The 16,910-nt window shown below is 35.1% G+C and overlaps 2 long non-coding RNA genes across 2 annotated transcripts; both read right to left on the bottom strand.

Annotated features, from left to right (window-relative positions):
- Positions 1-1,927: 1,927 nt before the first annotated feature.
- Positions 1,928-7,284, bottom strand: LOC311089053. Its single transcript, XR_014607620.1, has 3 exons — positions 7,194-7,284; positions 2,650-2,743; positions 1,928-2,530 (listed from the first exon to the last, which is right to left on the bottom strand). It is a non-coding gene; the product is annotated as an uncharacterized lncRNA (long non-coding RNA).
- Positions 3,704-5,313, bottom strand: LOC311090124. The gene is made up of 3 exons (XR_014607840.1): positions 5,169-5,313; positions 4,611-4,685; positions 3,704-4,520 (listed from the first exon to the last, which is right to left on the bottom strand). It is a non-coding gene; the product is annotated as an uncharacterized lncRNA (long non-coding RNA).
- Positions 7,285-16,910: the final 9,626 nt, after the last annotated feature.

The following is a 16,910-nucleotide window of genomic DNA, read 5'->3' as shown; positions in this document are numbered from 1 at the left end:
TCCAGAAGTTACGCTGCAACTTTTATTTAATAAAATGTTTTTTCAGCATTGCGATTCTCTTTGTACACATATAACCTACACTCTTTAATGGACGCATGCACGTTTAAACAATTTAAACAACAGGGCTATTATTCCATGCATTACTTAAGTTGCTCAAGCAAGTGGTCAAATATTTAACTGTAAATTGACAAAAACAGCCGACTCTCATGCCTTTTCTTTTCCATTTAAATTTTAATAAAATAAATCTTGCATGTCACAAAGAACTTGTTTTTCCACCTCCACGAATGAGACTACAATTTATTTAATTAAATGCATTTATGGTGAAATTACTACATTTTCATGTCAATCTTTGTTAATTTTGACCACGAAACATGCGCTGTCACTTTAATTCAGCGTTTGCAGCACAGCAGAAATGGACTCGGTGCGGAAACGATCTAGATAAATTGTAATTTGTCAATAAATTGTAGTAATCTCACCATAAATGCATTTAATTCTATAGGCCTACTACTATTTTTCACAGTCATCTTTTTACTTTTTTAGAAGACCGGGGTAAAGCAAGGTAAACTACAATTTACTTCAACAAGGCGACATAATGATCAACACTCTCATTCATGGAGGTGGAAAAACAAGTTCTTTGTGACATGCAAGATTTATTTTATTAAAATTTAAATGGAAAAGAAAAGGCATGAGAGTCGGCTGTTTTTGTCAATTTACAGTTAAATATTTGACCACTTGCTTGAGCAACTTAAGTAATGCATGGAATAATAGCCCTGTTGTTTAAATTGTTTAAACGTGCATGCGTCCATTAAAGAGTGTAGGTTATATGTGTACAAAGAGAATCGCAATGCTGAAAAAACATTTTATTAAATAAAAGTTGCAGCGTAACTTCTGGATTTTAAATAAAAATAGTAAGTGTTTGTGGTACAGCCGTGAATCAGTTATTCACTGCAAACGCATCATATATGAAGCAATAGCGCGTGCTCCTCCTGCACCGCACACACACACTGCACACGGAGTATGTGGGAAACGGCCGTAAGATCCACCTACAGTTCTTAGAAACTTAGATGTGTCACGCACATAGTATCTCTTTATTTCGTACAACAGCAGCACTCATCTTGTTTACAGCGGATGCCGATGAAGCGGCCGTAAACCGGAAACTGATATGCCGACAACTGACAATAGCGGAAGTTCGTCGCGACGCTTGTGCACATAGCCTATTGTTCCTTTATATAAGAAAATACAGCATGCCAATTTTTATGGCAGTAACATAATAATTACTGGTAGCTCAATAGCTTTAAACTTTCTGAGATTTTGATGATTTTCGTAAAAACAGATAATTTGAATTGGTATTGTACCTGGCTAGTAAAATTCCATAAAAGCATCTAATGCACCATATACTCCTAAATATGTATTTTAGATGCATATTTTACATGCATATCTCAGTTTACTTATTGTAGAAACTAAATCCAAATTAATCCATCCATGACCCGGTTTAGCAGATTTACCTTTCCTGGTGGAATCAATACATATTTCTATTGATGATCACCTTGGTTATTGTTAGGATTTAGAGCACATTTTATGGTTTAAAATTTACATTACGTTCCTTGAAATTGACCCGGAACTTTGGCCGAATCAAGCAGATTATCAGGAGGCACAGGCAACCATACATGCAATGAAAGTAGTCAATGACCACGCCGAGAGAGGAGTGGCTCTGATTCAAGAATACAATGGCTATCTCACACACTCTGAAGAACAATTGCAGTTTCTCCTTCATGTGGTGGAAGATCACCGACGGATCTATCCAGACTGCAAAAAGCATCAGGCTGCTGAGCATCAGAAATGAGGGATTGTTGAAAACTTTGTGCTTTTTTTAGATTGTTGTCATTGCTGCATGTCAGTGTTGCTCTGATTTCAATAAAATGTTGTTCATTTGCAGCAACTTTTAATATTACTTGCATATCACAATAATGCCAGCTTAAAAAACAGCTTAACATAGGCAATCTTCCACATGATTGAGCTACCTCTAAATATCTTTTTTTTTTGTCAACATTTTTGCATATTTCTAATTTTGAAGTTAAAAGGAACAGTTTAGGAGGTTAAGACACTAACATTTTGCACGAAAAAAAATTTGGACTTGATAAGGACCACCCTACTGACCACTCATGACTATTCTGCTGACTTGTTTATCAATAAACATCCTTTTTACTTGCTATTGAATCCGCTGTTTTACTGAACGTAACGGTAATGGTTGATATTGAAATGTAGCCTACTGTAACAGCCAACAGTGCAACGTTATGGAAAAAGTCCTGCCCTCAGATTACAGGAGTTTATTTTTCAGGCGTAAGTATAAGACCAAGCATCGAAGAACACACATTTGCACATTGTTCAAGTTTTCCTGTATTTAGATGCCTTAAATCATGATGCCAACATCTTTGTAAGGATCTGTAGCCTCTGCCCCTTCATGTCTGACCACATAGATTCCTAGGGTGGTCTTGCGTATCGAGGTTAGAGTTTCATCATGTTCAACATCCTAAAAAAAAGTCAAATACAAAAAGAAACAATTAACAACAGATCAGGGGTGAAAGGGGGAGTTGCTTTTAGAGAAACATACAATCATTTTTATTGTAAATAATAATGTAAAAAAATTACCATGCACTCCTTCACAAGGTTTGAGGGGCCCTCGTCCAGGTAAACGGCAAGTGCTTTCAGGATGCATTCACGTCCTTTTTCCAATGGTGTCATTCTGAACAATGAGACAAATAAGCAGTGTTCAGAAGAATTAACACAAATGATCCCACTGTTATTTCTACAAGAGCAAAAATGAATTATCTGCATCTGAAGGCCTCAAAATTCAGAGAACCATGCAGTATACAAGTAAACTAATAAGTGGTTCTTAACCAAAAGCTTTGCGGCATATTTTTTTTGAAATAACTTTGGATGTCAGAGCTGTTCCAATTGTAGGTGCAAATCACAAATCTGATGCTGCTGAGAAATAGGGTAAAGCTATGAACAAACTCTGAAATTAAAACAGAATGAATCATGTAGGGGAGACCGGGGACAGTTGCAACACTTTTTGCATTTCTCTCAGTTACTCAGAGACTATTTGGACTAGACCAACCAAATTTGTATATTAAACTTGCATCTGTCTGCTAATTACCCATACCATTTAAAGATGATTATATACACTGTAAAAATAAAAGGTGCCTGGAGGAACCTTTTGGGGTTCTTCACTTTGCCACACCGGCGGAACCGTCTGTAGATCCTCTAAGCACCCTTTAAAAAGGGGCAGTTCTCTGAGGAACCACACAGGTTTCCTGAGGAACTCTTATATAAGGCACTGTGTGGAACCACTTTGGGTGCCTCCTGGAACCAAATTTCATTTTTTTAAATATTTAATTTCATGTTGTTACTATGGTTACCTTTGACTTCTATTATAATAAACAAATTGAACCAAATACAAAATAAGAATTGTTTATTACATATTTTATATTCATTTTTATACATACACTTCCATTACCATGGGAAAAAAAGCTAGTAATAGATTAATATCAATGAATACACACAAAAAAAATTGTATAATACACAAGTAACATGAATAATCAACCATGTGTATACAATAGGCTACACAAAGAAAAGACATCTCAACAAAATGCATGTAATAAATCAATGTAAAAATAAATATTGACTAATTAAAAATGTCCATCTTCACTTAATTTTAAAACGTGTTTCAGTCCGCTTAAGTCTGACGCCACTGTTTCCAAGTCCAAAAGCTCTATAAGATGCCAAAAACAAACAACAAACAGTGCTAATATACACTCATTGTGCTGTAATATTCCTGAAAATTATGATCTTAACCTTTATCTCTATTCCAAAATCTCAGATGGTTAGTTATTCAGCTATTTTGAATCATAAAATGAAGTCTGGGATGCCGTTAGACTGGAGACTGTAATGTACACTATGGCTTTTGAAAAGCTTAAATGTGTGACTTGAATCAACAGTGTTCATAAATGGTTGTTGAGTATTCTCAATATCTAGAAACAAGATAGAGGAAGTAGAGGCTTCGACCCGGAAACAGTATTCCTTATGTCACAACAAGCAAAAAACATTTTCCATTTTAACAGAGTTAAGGTGCAGTAAAATTATCTGTTGTTCTGTGAATGTTCACTGGTGAATTCAGTCATTTCAATAAGAATCCACACGATCAGCAATTTTGTGTGGTTCTTCATACATTACATCGCTACACTGCTGACAATGGTCAATGGAACTTTTTGCCTGTGTAATTTCACAAAATTCACAATTGTGACGCACCTTTACTCGCTGCAACATAAAATGCAATCAATTATAAAATCTTCACAAGGGACATGTGAGGTACTTAAAGAGTTAGAAAAGTGAAAAGGTGCATCAGGTTCATTTTCTGTTTGTTTTTCCTCTTTTATGGTGGATGGTCCAGGCACTTCAGTGATTTTCAGGTCTACAGGAGGATTTTTATTCTTGATCAAACTTACAGCTTATCGAGATCCCTGCAAAGTACAAAATTTACTGTTAGTAATGTTATTAAAGTGATAGTTGTGAAAATTAAATAATTTCCTCGGCCTTGTGACGTTCCAAACCTGTTTGACTTTCTGTCTGTGGAACCCAAAAGCAGATCTCAGGCATAATGCAGCCCCAGTCACCATTCGCTTTCACTGCATGAAACACAAGCAGAAAAAATTGTGTAATTCATTCATGAAACCATTCTTATGTACACTTGTCTAGTTCAGTTCAATGCAACAATTTATGTAAAAATGGTTAAGCTCCAAAAATGTCCCAGAAAAGATCCTAAAAATAATCAATGAGTTCACAACTCATGTGTTATGGGTTGTGTTGTAAGTCTTCTGAAGCCATATAATAGCAATAGACCAAACTTGAAGTTATAATTCAGGGTTCAAATGTCTTATATTCAAATTCATATGATTAAGGTATAGCCTATAAAAAATGCATAGCATTATTGGCTCCAAACCTGTGATATTATTTTTCTGAGTAACATGAATGAGATTTGAGAGCATGAATGAAGATTTTCAGAGAATAACTGATTAAAAAACACAAGTACACAGTCAAACAATACAATTTCACACAGAGAAAGTAATAGTAATAAAGTAGCCTACTTGCATGTGGTGCAGGTAACTTACTGTAATTCAATGTTGCCACTGAAATGTTCAGATTATTTTAGAAATTTAAGTTACTGGTTATTCTGGGGAAACAAAAGAACAAAGCTGATTATTCACAACATAATATTTATTGACCAGTAAATGGCTTTAAAATTGTATTTGAGAGAATGAGGGCACCTGTTAAAGTTAGGCTAAACAAAAACAGACCAAACTATATTAACTTGCTTTTGCTATTCATAACAAACGCCAATGCTAAATTAGTTAGGCTATATCAGCAATTTGAAGACACTGTTGTACAGAATATGTTGAATTGAATGACTAAATCAATCTAAGACAATAAGTCAATAATTTCCATTTGTTCGTTAGTTAGCATCGCGGCTAAAACCTTCATACCAGATACTGTGCAATAAACGAGTGGTAAACACTGTAAAAACGTAGTAATGTATAATAAATTTAGCTTATATATGTGTGTGTGTTTCAATATATAGTAAGTAGACTCTGTATTTATATTTATTTGGCGAGTTTACAAACCTTGTAATGGAGAGCCGAACAAACGGCGGAAGCTTTGATGAGAGGAGCCGTTACTTTCAAACGGGATGACGATCAGCTGAGCTTTGTTGCGCGCGAGCAGCGCGAGCATCACTAAAGCGACGACAGCAGTTTCGTGACACAATAAAACCTTTCTCCTCCGGGTTCTTCTTCAAATAATAATTTATGAAGAAGTAGGTAAAAATTATTATTTTATTACTATTATTTATTCAATAATAATTAATGAATTCTTATTATTAATATTATTATTATTTAGTGTTTTTTTTAAGGTTTAAATTAATCAATAAAATAGGCCTATACTAAATAAATGTAAGCTACCCAGGTGAAAAAGACGTAGGCCACTGTTAAATGTATTAAAAATGCATTAAAGTAGGCTATATTTGTAGGCCTACTAGAAAACACTCAAGTACATTTTTAATAGTACGTCTTTTTCACCTGGGTATGTATACTGAATCAAACTTAAGTAGCCTATAATAATAATAATAGGATAATAATAATCTCATTCTGGCCTCACTGAACCATTGGGTTCCTCCAGATGCTGGCTTTAACATAAGAGATCTTCCAGGAACCACTTAAATGTTAAAAGATCTTCCAATAACCCTTTTATCGCATTCAAGTTCCTCTATTTTCCCCCAAAGCACTTCGAGGTCTCATAGTAATGAAAAGGTGACTCCAGAACCTCTGAACTAAATATAAAGTGCTTAAAGGATCCCATAAGTTCCAGCAAGAACCTCAAAGATTGTCAATGCTCCTCCAGTAACTCTACTATAGGAGAAAGAGCTTTGAGGCACTTAAATTACATTTTGAAGTTCCTTGAGTATCCAAGGATATTTGAGGCTCCTTTAGTTTTTACAGTGTATGACATATCGTTCACAGTATTTATTTGAATGGAAGAAGCCAAATGTTGCAACTGACCCCGACCCAGGGGATGGTTGCAACACAACCCAGGGACGGTTGCAACATGTTAAAAATACCTTAAATTTCATTAATTAACTTAAGCTTTTTGTCTCAATGAGCATAGAATTCTGAAAATATTAACTGTTTTAGGCCTACTATAATATTATAGTATTATTTATTTCAATAATATTATTGTAACCTATTATTTATTTATTTAGTCATATTTATCAAATAACAGTTATTGAGTTTTGTTTGTGTATGTGTAGAACAGGCCTACATAGATTCAGTGTGCAGGTGATACAGATGCTATTCAATCCCTCCATATTTCAGTGTCAGACAGGAAGAATTGAACAATTTGCAATGCAACAAACTTTTATTAAACATGCAATTTATAACTTGTTGCAACCGTCCCCAACCCTATCAGCCATGACAGAACATGCCTGCTAGACACACTGAACATGCCTGCTTTGACACATGCTAACCATGTCACTTAGAAGTCAACACAACAATAATTCAAACTATGTAAGTTTTGATTAATTCATACAAATTTTCAGGACAGTATGACAAAAATATATATCATAATTTTTTTTACTTTCATACCTCCAAAACAAGTTTTGTTCAATAAATGCAGCAGCAGATGTTGAATATGTCCAGAGAATAGACGGGCTCTGATATGTCTACTGTCTTCTTGGTGGGGGGAGGGTTTAACTGTGCATGTTCAGTATCATCACTCTAGCTTGTTTCTGATTGGAGAAAAATGACATGTTGCAACCATCCGGGTCCGTGTATCATCCGATCATTTCATTTCCTGTTTGGAATGGAATAACGAGAAATGAAAAGACGGATCGTTTATTTGTTTTTTCGTTTAGTTTAATAAACGGAAAATGAGATTTCGGCTCGATTTCTCAATTTTCGTTTGTGGTTTACAAATCGGTTTATGGCTTTGATATTTCGTTCGCACATGTGGGCGGCGCTGAAACGCCCCTTTCATCTGATTGGTCAAACCGCTTCGTCTTCAGCACAGCCAGAATAAGAGTCCATACGGCACACTCGAATTCCACTTTAATAAGCTTTTGTACCACTCGCTGACATTTGATGCAGAAATATGTTGCTGGGAACAAAATTAGTGCGATATGGTGTGGTGTTTTATATATTACTTTTATAGACTCAAGAGCAACATATGATTTTTTTTTTTTTTTTTTTTTTTTAGTAGGTGAGGTCCTAATATGTCCCTTCGATAAATGAAAATAGTTCACATCTCTGAGCAACAAGGATAAAATATAACATAATACACATGACCAAGATGACACGTTAGGCTATTGTATGCGTGCTGTTCAAGTGAGCGCGCGCGCAGTGAGAGAAGAGTATTGCTCGTGAGAGGAGAGAGATGACCGCTCTACCGACTGCTCCTTTAATTTACTGTGTTTACGTTCTACTCTTATTTGTAGCGTGTTTTCAGAGTGTTTTTCCCCTGTTAATATTCGCTCTATGACATGTATGAGAACGAAGAGTGCATTTAACTGAGAGGAATTATATAAAGACTCGTGGAACTACCATCCGTTTGCGCTGTCTTTTCTATTCATCCTGGGCAGACTTAAAACTCTGACAGCGTTACACGGACCTGATCCCCATGTTGCAACTGTCCCCGGTCTCCCCTACATATTAACAGGATACTTCACCCAAAAATTCAGTAATTTTTTACTGACCCTTATGTAGCCTACTACGGAGCCCCTTGAGGGGACCTTTGCAAAAAAATTAAAAATAGGAGCTTTCGGTTTGCGTTATACCGTCATTAATACAAATGTGGAAATATGGATGATGTATATATCATTTATGTTGTTGTTTGACGTTTTGAAGTGTCTATTTTAGCAAAAATCCCAAGCAAGGTGCTATTAAAGACAAGACTTAGAGACATATTTTAGTCACAATTCAAATAATTTTATTAACTTTGAATAGACTTTTAATTAACTTTGTATTTGTATGTGTATTGATAAAAAAAAGAAACAAGTAATAATCTTCTGCTACTGAGATGAAGGAAACATTTTTTTTAAGAAGTAAAGTTCACAAGATTGCTATTTATCTTGATCAAACTGTTCCGTCATCAGCTCTTCCTGCAGTTCCGCACTGCAGAATAAAATAGTCATCCTCTGCTGCAGTTGTACGGATTCTTAACGCGTTTATTGCAACTACATTTAATCTTTTTCTCATCAAACAACCAGACTAACGAATGGTTCGACACAACCCGTACCGAAGAGCCTAGACAGGGCTTTCTTACATATTACATACTGTTGGCCTACCATGGTCGCCCTCGTCCAATAAGTGTAAAATAATAATAATAATAATAATAATAATAATAATAATAATAATAATAATAAATTAAGATATAAATCAATATAATTCGTTGTAAATTAAATATTTTAAACACTAATACAAAAAGGTAATAATTGACTCCTAGTTCTAACGTTCATGCATGAACTGTCATTCAGACTGACTGTGACACAGAAGTGGCATCCGATCTGGCATTAATATATTTTCACTGCATTTACTATTGCGTAAATAAAGCTGTGAGATCGTTAAAATTAGAAATCAGGAAGAAGAAAAAAAAAAAACTTTTAACAGATGTCCAAATAGAAACTGTTATTCAAAACTGTAATATTATATATCACAATACTGCTGTTTATAGCCTAGGCTAGGCTACTATATTTGAATCGAATAAATGCAGGCTGGGTGAGCATATAAGAGACCTATTTCAAGAACATTTAAAAATCCAACTGACACACACACACACACAAGTTTCAAGTTTTGAAAAATCCAACAACAAACAGCAGGCTAATATTGTAAAATATTACAACAACTGAATTTAGAATTATATAGGATTATGTAACGGTTCACACAATTCACGGTTCGGTTCAATCGCTGTCTGTTGCACTGAGACTCTGGTATGGCTTTATTTTGAAATTCTCGTCAGCAAAATAGAGGGAAAACAAACAATATTGACAATATTGTTTATAAAATGTAACTCACAATGTTAATTTATTGTCAATTTAACTGTTCCGTTCCGTTCGCCTTACATACTTAATGATCGGGACGTGAACATTACGTCCGCCAATAGCAGCGCTTAGTAATCGTGACGTAGGCCGATGGCAGCTGCAAAGCAGAAGCATTTGTGGGAAATACCGACTGTTTTAACGAATAAACGTAGCATTTGTGTTTTTATCGTGTTTAGCACAACCATATATTTGATCGCGCGAGTATATCCAGCGTGAAAAATCGCAGCTTGAATTTCCAGTTACCGTCGAGGAGAAAGACAGGTGGAGTCTGCCCTATAAAAGGCCGTCGCGCGCTCCCACTACTTGTCGTTGAGGGCGAGCAGGCAGGCGCCACCCATTGATCGCCAGGCGGTCGGCTGATCTGGGCGGGTAAGCTCCCATCGCGGTTCGATGATTTTTTTTTTTTTTTTTTATATTATTATTATTATTATTATTTATTTCATTTGATTTAAATAGTCCAAGAAATGTATACTGTACACCAGTGGTCTCCAACATGGTGGGTGCCCAAGGGCACCTGCTAGCCCGCATGGAGTCTCCCGAGTCGCCCGCCGTTCTATAAACAGCCTGAATTGTAATCTTTCATTTTCTTCTTTTTCATGATAATGACATAAAATGAGAAAATAACTATTGGTAACATTTCACATAACATTAAAACACAATAAAGCCGTTCAATAATTTAAACTATTTTCAATCTGCACGCACGTCGAGATGAGCTTCAGTTCTTCAGCATGATCTGCTATATTAAGTTCATGCAGGCAACCGGTGGATGAAACATCGATTAAAATTAAGATTACAATTTATACAAAACGAAATTCACTTTAAAGAAAGGCTTTTTACAAGAAAAAAAAAAGAAAAAGAAAAAAAGAAGATCTTTCTATTCATCAAAGAATCCTAAAAAAAAAAAAAATGTTAAATAGCTAAATAGTTAAATAGTTATTATCATTGTTATTGATAATAACAATGAATGCTTTTTGACCATTATTCATATATCATATTAGAATGATTTCTGAAGGATCATGTGACACTGGAGACTGGAGTAATGATGCTGAAAATTCAGCTTTGATCACAGAAATAAATTATAATTATATATTCGTATTGAACCGTTATTGGATATCGGTTCCGTCCTGCCGACCAAAATGTAGATAGCAGTCGAACTAAACCTCAAATTAATTTATACCTCAAATTAAAACCCAGTGATGTCCGCAGATGGTGACAAAATAAAAACGGCATATACAGATTATGCCCTGTATATCATGAAGAAAAAATATGTTTATTTTGTGTTACATGATATACCTATTGGTGTTGCCTACCGTACCTCTGATATGAACAGTGCTAATTCAGGTTAAGAATACACTGTGACAGAGGCAAAAAAAAAAAAAAAAAAAAAATGAATTCAAGAAATAATTATTTAATTAATGCATTCAATTAATAATTACACAATACCACTGTTACCAGTCAAATTAAATCATCAAATGAAAATCCATCTTTGCAGTGCATAGGTGACACAGAAGTGGCAATCCGATCTGGCATTAATATATTCTCACTGCATTTACTATTGCGTAAATAAAGCTGTGAGATCGTTAAAATTAGAAATCAGGAAGAAAAAGAAAAGAAAAAAAAAAGAAGAAAAAAAAAATACTTTTAACAGATGTCCAAATAGAAACTGTTATTCAAAACTGTAATATTATATATCACAATACTGCTGTTTATAGCCTAGGCTAGGCTACTATATTTGAATCAAATAAATGCAGGCTGGGTGAGCAAGAGACCTATTTCAAGAACATTTAAAAATCCAACTGACACACACACACACACACACACAAGTTTCAAGTTTTGAAAAATCCAACAACAAACAGCAGGCTAATATTGTAAAATATTACAACAACTGAATTTAGAATTATATAGGATTATGTAACGGTTCACACAATTCACGGTTCGGTTCAATCGCTGTCTGTTGCACTGAGACTCTGGTATGGCTTTATTTTGAAATTCTCGTCAGCAAAATGGAGGGAAAACAAACAATATTGACAATATTGTTTATAAAATGTAACTCACAATGTTAATTTATTGTCAATTTAACTGTTCCGTTCCGTTCGCCTTACATACTTAATGATCGGGACGTGAACATTACGTCCGCCAATAGCAGCGCTTAGTAATCGTGACGTAGGCCGATGGCAGCTGCAAAGCAGAAGCATTTGTGGGAAATACCGACTGTTTTAACGAATAAACGTAGCATTTGTGTTTTTATCGTGTTTAGCACAACCATATATTTGATCGCGCGAGTATATCCAGCGTGAAAAATCGCAGCTTGAATTTCCAGTTACCATCGAGGAGAAAGACAGGTCGAGTCTACCCTATAAAAGGCCGTCGCGCGCTCCCACTACTTGTCGTTGAGGGCGAGCAGGCAGGCGCCACACATTGATCGCCAGGCGGTCGGCTGATCTGGGCGGGTAAGCTCCCATCGAGGCTCGATGATTTTTTTTTTTTTTTTTTTTAATTATTATTATTATTATTTATTTCATTTGATTTAAATAGTCCAGGAAATGTATACTGTACACCAGTGGTCTCCAACATGGTGGGTGCCCAAGGGCACCTGCTAGCCCGCATGGAGTCTCCCGAGTCGCCCGCCGTTCTATAAACAGCCTGAATTGTAATCTTTCATTTTCTTCTTTTTCATGATAATGACATAAAATGAGAAAATAACTATTGGTAACATTTCACATAACATTAAAACACAATAAAGCCGTTCAATAATTTAAACTATTTTCAATCTGCACGCACGTCGAGATGAGCTTCAGTTCTTCAGCATGATCTGCTATATTTGCCTTCTAATTTATTAAGTCCATGCAGGCAACCGGTGGATGAAACATCGATTAAAATTAAGATTACAATTTATACAAAACGAAATTCACTTTAAAGAAAGGCTTTTTACAAGAAAAAAAAAAGAAAAAGAAAAAAAGAAGATCTTTCTATTCATCAAAGAATCCAAAAAAAAAAAAAAAAATGTTAAATAGCTAAATAGTTAAATAGTTATTATCATTGTTATTGATAATAACAATGAATGCTTTTTGACCATTATTCATATATCATATTAGAATGATTTCTGAAGGATCATGTGACACTGGAGACTGGAGTAATGATGCTGAAAATTCAGCTTTGATCACAGAAATAAATTATAATTATATATTCGTATTGAACCGTTATTGGATATCGGTTCCGTCCTGCCGACCAAAATGTAGATAGCAGTCGAACTAAACCTCAAATTAATTTATACCTCAAATTAAAACCCAGTGATGTCCGCAGATGGTGACAAAATAAAAACGGCATATACAGATTATGCCCTGTATATCATGAAGAAAAAATATGTTTATTTTGTGTTACATGATACCTATTGGTGTTGCCTACCGTACCTCTGATATGAACAGTGCTAATTCAGGTTAAGAATACACTGTGACAGAGGCAAAAAAAAAAAAAAAAAAAATGAATTCAAGAAATAATTATTTAATTAATGCATTCAATTAATAATTACACAATACCACTGTTACCAGTCAAATTAAATCATCAAATGAAAATCCATCTTTGCAGTGCATAGGTGACACAGAAGTGGCAATCCGATCTGGCATTAATATATTCTCACTGCATTTACTATTGCGTAAATAAAGCTGTGAGATCGTTAAAATTAGAAATCAGGAAGAAAAAGAAAAGAAAAAAAAAAGAAGAAAAAAAAAATACTTTTAACAGATGTCCAAATAGAAACTGTTATTCAAAACTGTAATATTATATATCACAATACTGCTGTTTATAGCCTAGGCTAGGCTACTATATTTGAATCAAATAAATGCAGGCTGGGTGAGCATATAAGAGACCTATTTCAAGAACATTTAAAAATCCAACTGACACACACACACACACACACAAGTTTCAAGTTTTGAAAAATCCAACAACAAACAGCAGGCTAATATTGTAAAATATTACAACAACTGAATTTAGAATTATATAGGATTATGTAACGGTTCACACAATTCACGGTTCGGTTCAATCGCTGTCTGTTGCACTGAGACTCTGGTATGGCTTTATTTTGAAATTCTCGTCAGCAAAATGGAGGGAAAACAAACAATATTGACAATATTGTTTATAAAATGTAACTCACAATGTTAATTTATTGTCAATTTAACTGTTCCGTTCCGTTCGCCTTACATACTTAATGATCGGGACGTGAACATTACGTCCGCCAATAGCAGCGCTTAGTAATCGTGACGTAGGCCGATGGCAGCTGCAAAGCAGAAGCATTTGTGGGAAATACCGACTGTTTTAACGAATAAACGTAGCATTTGTGTTTTTATCGTGTTTAGCACAACCATATATTTGATCGCGCGAGTATATCCAGCGTGAAAAATCGCAGCTTGAATTTCCAGTTACCGTCGAGGAGAAAGACAGGTCGAGTCTGCCCTATAAAAGGCCGTCGCGCGCTCCCACTACTTGTCGTTGAGGGCGAGCAGGCAGGCGCCACCCATTGATCGCCAGGCGGTCGGCTGATCTGGGCGGGTAAGCTCCCATCGCGGCTCGATGATTTTTTTTTTTTTTTTTTTTATTATTATTATTATTATTTATTTCATTTGATTTAAATAGTCCAGGAAATGTATACTGTACACCAGTGGTCTCCAACATGGTGGGTGCCCAAGGGCACCTGCTAGCCCGCATGGAGTCTCCCGAGTCGCCCGCCGTTCTATAAACAGCCTGAATTGTAATCTTTCATTTTCTTCTTTTTCATGATAATGACATAAAATGAGAAAATAACTATTGGTAACATTTCACATAACATTAAAACACAATAAAGCCGTTCAATAATTTAAACTATTTTCAATCTGCACGCACGTCGAGATGAGCTTCAGTTCTTCAGCATGATCTGCTATATTTGCCTTCTAATTTATTAAGTCCATGCAGGCAACCGGTGGATGAAACATCGATTAAAATTAAGATTACAATTTATACAAAACGAAATTCACTTTAAAGAAAGGCTTTTTACAAGAAAAAAAAAAGAAAAAGAAAAAAAGAAGATCTTTCTATTCATCAAAGAATCCAAAAAAAAAAAAAAAAAAAGTTAAATAGCTAAATAGTTAAATAGTTATTATCATTGTTATTGATAATAACAATGAATGCTTTTTGACCATTATTCATATATCATATTAGAATGATTTCTGAAGGATCATGTGACACTGGAGACTGGAGTAATGATGCTGAAAATTCAGCTTTGATCACAGAAATAAATTATAATTATATATTCGTATTGAACCGTTATTGGATATCGGTTCCGTCCTGCCGACCAAAATGTAGATAGCAGTCGAACTAAACCTCAAATTAATTTATACCTCAAATTAAAACCCAGTGATGTCCGCAGATGGTGACAAAATAAAAACGGCATATACAGATTATGCCCTGTATATCATGAAGAAAAAATATGTTTATTTTGTGTTACATGATATACCTATTGGTGTTGCCTACCGTACCTCTGATATGAACAGTGCTAATTCAGGTTAAGAATACACTGTGACAGAGGCAAAAAAAAAAAAAAAAAAAATGAATTCAAGAAATAATTATTTAATTAATGCATTCAATTAATAATTACACAATACCACTGTTACCAGTCAAATTAAATCATCAAATGAAAATCCATCTTTGCAGTGCATAGGTGACACAGAAGTGGCAATCCGATCTGGCATTAATATATTCTCACTGCATTTACTATTGCGTAAATAAAGCTGTGAGATCGTTAAAATTAGAAATCAGGAAGAAAAAGAAAAGAAAAAAAAAAGAAGAAAAAAAAAAATACTTTTAACAGATGTCCAAATAGAAACTGTTATTCAAAACTGTAATATTATATATCACAATACTGCTGTTTATAGCCTAGGCTAGGCTACTATATTTGAATCAAATAAATGCAGGCTGGGTGAGCATATAAGAGACCTATTTCAAGAACATTTAAAAATCCAACTGACACACACACACACACACACACACAAGTTTCAAGTTTTGAAAAATCCAACAACAAACAGCAGGCTAATATTGTAAAATATTACAACAACTGAATTTAGAATTATATAGGATTATGTAACGGTTCACACAATTCACGGTTCGGTTCAATCGCTGTCTGTTGCACTGAGACTCTGGTATGGCTTTATTTTGAAATTCTCGTCAGCAAAATGGAGGGAAAACAAACAATATTGACAATATTGTTTATAAAATGTAACTCACAATGTTAATTTATTGTCAATTTAACTGTTCCGTTCCGTTCGCCTTACATACTTAATGATCGGGACGTGAACATTACGTCCGCCAATAGCAGCGCTTAGTAATCGTGACGTAGGCCGATGGCAGCTGCAAAGCAGAAGCATTTGTGGGAAATACCGACTGTTTTAACGAATAAACGTAGCATTTGTGTTTTTATCGTGTTTAGCACAACCATATATTTGATCGCGCGAGTATATCCAGCGTGAAAAATCGCAGCTTGAATTTCCAGTTACCGTCGAGGAGAAAGACAGGTCGAGTCTGCCCTATAAAAGGCCGTCGCGCGCTCCCACTACTTGTCGTTGAGGGCGAGCAGGCAGGCGCCACCCATTAACGGTGCGCGGGGACCGTTCGTCTGTCTATTTCGACAAATCACGTCTCTGCATGTCCATCTTTTGCAGCCCATCAGATCTCAGCATTTCCATCTTTTACATTTTACGACAGCCAATCAGGTCTCTGCATGTCCATCTTTTGCATTTTATGAAAGCCCATCAGATCTCAGCATTTCCATCTTTTACATTTTACGACAGCCAATCAGATCTCAGCATTTCCATCTTTTACATTTTAAGACAGCCAATCACCGTGGCCCTTTCCATCATTGCCGGAGCATGCGCATAAGTCCACCTCTTATCGCTCACAGCGAATCAATAAATACTATTTTTATTTATAGAGTTATTTTTGGAAATATATATATATATTTTTTTTTTTTTAAAATAAACTTTTAACTTAACGTTACATTGTTTAGGTAAGACGTTGACGGTGACACCGAGGTAAGATTTCTCTAATTAACCAGCTTTATAGTTTAAAAAAATAAAAATAAACTAGGTAAGACGACCTATGGGTAAGACGTTGACGGTGTCACCGAAGTAAGATTTCTCTATTTAATTAACTAGCTTTAATTCATAGTTATTGTTGTTGTTGTTGTTTTTTAATAAACTTTTAACTACGTTACATTGTTTTAGGTAAGACGTTGACGGTGACA

The sequence above is a fragment of the Abramis brama genome (genome assembly GCF_963993115.1).
Source record: "Abramis brama genome assembly, chromosome: 9".
NCBI lineage: Eukaryota > Metazoa > Chordata > Actinopteri > Cypriniformes > Leuciscidae > Abramis > Abramis brama.
This window is presented reverse-complemented; position numbering and strand designations above follow the sequence as displayed.